The sequence below is a fragment of the Triticum aestivum genome, chromosome 7B (assembly GCF_018294505.1).
Source record: "Triticum aestivum cultivar Chinese Spring chromosome 7B, IWGSC CS RefSeq v2.1, whole genome shotgun sequence".
Taxonomy (NCBI): Eukaryota; Viridiplantae; Streptophyta; class Magnoliopsida; order Poales; family Poaceae; genus Triticum; species Triticum aestivum.
The window spans coordinates 490303468-490307742 of NC_057813.1; the positions used below are offsets into that span (position 1 = coordinate 490303468).

Consider the following 4275-nt stretch of genomic DNA (forward strand, 5'->3'; position numbering starts at 1 on the left):
GCCCACATTGTGACAATCACCTTCACATAGTTTCTTTCATCAAGCCACTCTTCCTGTGCAAATAACCAATTTTTGGCATTAGACTCACCACACAGCTTGATCTGATCATGGAGCTCTTCATCCACAAGTATCCAAACACCCAGTGCCATCCAACATTCAAGCAACGAATGTCTCCAAGAATCTTCTCTAACTTCACAGATAGCACAAGTACTCTCAGTTGCCATATTTCTGTGATGTGCCACGTATGCCGTGGGCAAGCTTTGTCGTACTAGCCGCCATGCAAAGATCTTTTCCTTCGACGGTATACTATACTTCCACATTTGAGTCCACGCTTTTTCTTCAAGACTCGGGTTGGAGTGCCCCGAACGCCCATCTAGCCATGCCTCTTGTCGCTTACGTGTACTGATCAACATATGGTACGCCGAACGCAACGTGAACTCTCCAGACTTCTCCCAAAACCAGGCCCACTCATCATCAAAATTCTTGGTGGCCAAAGGTATTCTGCGTATAACTTCAGCATCCATCGGTAGGAAATGCTCTACTAGCACCTGCTCATTCCATGTCATCTCAATTTGGTTAATCAGTTCCGAGACCATCTTGGGTTTAGTTACTCCCCGTGGTACAATGGGTCTCATCATTGTCTCCCTTGGAAGCCAATATCATTCCAAATATGTGTATCATTGCCATTCCCGACTCTTTTAATTAGTCCCTGCTTAAGCACCTCACGACCTTCCAAGATCGACCTCCAAATCTGTGATGGGCGGGATCCCAACTGTGCATGAAGGAAATCACCCTCAAGATAATACAATGCTTTAAGAATCCTTGCACTAAGTGAGTCTGGATTTTGCACTAAACGCCATCCCTGTTTCCTTTTTGTCCCTTGTTATACGTTTGTTTTTGTGTCTTGTTCTTTGGTTCTTTGCCTTTTCTTTTATATTTGTTTTCGACACATGGATCCTTTTTTATTACATAGTATACATCTTGTAGTGTACACGTAAAACTGTTTTTTAGTCCATGTTGAACATTTTTTAAATACATGATGCACATTTTTAATACAGGTTTTGAACATTTTATTGGATACACAGCCAATATTTGTTTAAATACACAATGAAATTTTCTTTCAATGGAAATAATATATTTTCAGAACTAAATGCTACATTTTCTTACATTATATAAATACTTTTCCAATGGCTATTTTTTTCAACTTCGGTGCATTTATTCAAAATTTCATGTACAAATATTTTTAATTGTACGAGCCATTTCTTTATACTACAAAATATTTATTTACACTGTATTCACATTATAAAAAAAATTCACATGCATTTTTTGGAATCGCAGACACATCATTTAACTTTTGCATTTTTATATTGAAAAACAATCAAAAATTAAACTGTGGCAAAAAATTAAAAAAGCATGCTTTAAAAAAGTAAAGTAAATATGGTTAACGTGACATCCGCATGACATCAGCATGACGGCGCATGGTCTTGCTGGGCTTGCCCACCGCCCGAGGCTGCCTTCCAACACGCTTCAGGTGAGGGTGTTTCTTATTTGGCATTTCCTAACGGGCGCCTTAAGCGCCCGTTTCTTCGATTTTCCCAAACCGGCGCATACCCCCCTCGGTCTACTGGGCTCGGCCCGTTTTCTTCTGGCAATCAATCCTTCTACGTCTTGACTCTTCTTCTTTCCTTCTGGGTCTCCTCTTATCCCCTTCCACGTCTTGACTTCTTATTCTTTCCTTCCGAGTCTCCTGTTATCCCCTTCAACATCTTTTCTCCCCCGCGGCTATGATTTCTAGGGTTCATCTAGCAGTCGATCCGTCCCCTGTCTCGCGCTGTGGATCCGTTGTTGCGCTCGCTAGTTCACACGCGAGATCGAGATGGCTTCCACTGGTTCGTGCTTTTTTCTCCCTTCCTCCCCTCCCTTAAAAGTGATAGTGGATCCGCTCACTAGGCTTTTGTAAAATTAGTGCTCGTTTTGGGTATGTTTCCTGGCAGGACGCGCATGTTTTTGTGTTTGTTAGGGTTCGTCCTACCTTTTTTCTGTCGTGGATCCCTTTTCGATCTGGGAGGTCAAAGCAAAGTTATTGATGCTCGCTGGCATCTTGTTGACTGTGTGGTACGATAGAGGTTCAGGAGTTTAGTGCATGCTCCTTGATGTGCATTTTTTACAAGTCAAGTCCAAGTTCTTTGTGTATGTCCAATTTTTTTCTATTCCTTGACAAAAAGTTTCATTAATCAAGAGTCATCGATGTGGATAACAACTACAGAAAACTAGTTGAAAGAAGGTAGTGACCTGTGTTGTGGGTTCACTTGAGGTGGGGAGCTGGTTGATGCGGCTCGGTTCGTTCAATCTGCTAGGGATTCGTCCCTGTTTCTTAACCCTTAGATTATTCTCGTGCTCTTTTTTGGTACGGTTTGCTCCAAACAGTTGCTGATGCGTTCGAATCTGGTAGGGATTTTGGTCGTCATTGTAGCTGATGCGTTCAAATCTGGTAGGGATTTACTCATCACAGTACATGATGCGTTTGATCTGGCAGGGATTTGCTCATCACAGTACTTGTTTAGGACGATTTTTGGTAGGGATTGATCATCACAGTACTTGTTTTCAGTAGGGATTGCTCATCTTAGTTGTTTTCCGTGGGGATTGCTCATCCTAGTTGGTGCTTGTTGGGGTTTTTATTTGAAGGACTGGTCATCACATTAGTTGGTTTATTAAGGAAAAAGTGTGTCCAATCTGAACCATGACTTGTATGATTCTTTTAGTAATCACTTCCCTTTTTTAATGAAATACATTTAGCATTTTATACCTACATTTACTAAATAGTTTTTTCTTGCACTATCTTTTATTTTTTGATGTTGTTTATGACTCTTAAGTTTTATACCTGCCTCTAATTGATTTTGTAGGTGAAAATGTTCCTGTACAGTCTAAAGCAATTTTCCAGTCATGTTTCTCTACTATTCGATGGGCCAAAGCTGTTAGTAAGATGTCTGTTAGTAAGATGTCTGTATTGCAGAGAAGCTTTATACCAGAGCAATTTAAACATCTTCTGAATGTGCGCGAACATGTTATTCTGCCCATGGATTTGCTTCAATGGCTAGCAAAACATATCCGCTATGGTCAAGTAGGTATTTTTGAGCAGAGATAGTCATTCATATCACCTGAGATATGGTTGATATGGTTTTTGGGTGGCGTTCTGGTCCTGTTCCTTTCTGTCTTGAGAGCAGTGATATTAATGTTGTTGAGCAAGTAATGTTACTGCGGAAGAAATATAGCGATGATGGCATGATAAAGGTTGGCCACGCTTGAAACAGTAATGTTATTTCAGTCTAGTAATGGTAATGAGATAGTTTTTGTTCTTGCGCACGGTTTTATTAATTTTTTACTTTCTTGAAGACCGATGAACTTGTTTTCAAAAGAATGAACATATTTTGAGCAAAATACATGATGAATATTACAATATACACGACATACAATATTTAAATGCACAATAAACACTTTTTAAAAATGTGATGAACAAAAATATAAGAACAGAAGAAAACATAGAAAACAAATTCTCTTGTATATAAAAATGTTTATCATTTTAAAAAATACCATATATTTTTAGAATATACAATGAATATATTTTTCAAACAGTTCATAGTTTTTGAAAAAAAAATGCCCAACTGTTGAAACTACGAAAATAGATGAACTAGCTAAACAAATTTTTTTCAACTGTTTATTAAACAATTTTTCAACCATTTTCTAAAAATAGTGTGCATAGCTTGAACATTTGCTGGAAGCTATAAAATTATTCCAAAATTTGAAGAAATATTCAATCTATTTGTTTTCTGGTACGAACATTTGTTAAAATTGAAAAATTCCTATACCAAATTGTTTTTCATATTTTTTTAAACATTAGACCAATTGTTAGAAAGACTTTCGTTCAAGCTGTCAAAAAATAAGAAAAGTTAAAGGTACTACAAACAGTGAACAAATAACATATTTTTTCAAAAGTGCATATTGAACAATTGTTGAACTACAAAAAATGCTTGATGAATAAAAGTAAAAATTGCTTGATGAACAAAAGTACCATACATTTTTTGGGAGGTACGAACAAGTGTTTGATCATTTTTTTTGATTTAGTTGAACAATTGATATTTCAAGGCTAATTTTTTAAAAAGTGAACAAATGTTGTTCAATTTTTTTGAAGTGCTAATTGAACAATTGTTCAACTAAGAAATATTTTGTAAATAACAATTGTTCAACTTTGCATATCACATTGGTTGAAAGCTATGA

General features: G+C 37.1%; 1 long non-coding RNA gene across 1 annotated transcript; it reads left to right on the forward strand.

The window, feature by feature from the left end:
• Positions 1 to 1618: 1618 nt before the first annotated feature.
• LOC123162103 (uncharacterized) lies at positions 1619 to 3308 on the forward strand. Its single transcript, XR_006481044.1, has 2 exons — positions 1619 to 1889; positions 2904 to 3308. It is a non-coding gene; the product is annotated as an uncharacterized lncRNA (long non-coding RNA).
• Positions 3309 to 4275: the final 967 nt, after the last annotated feature.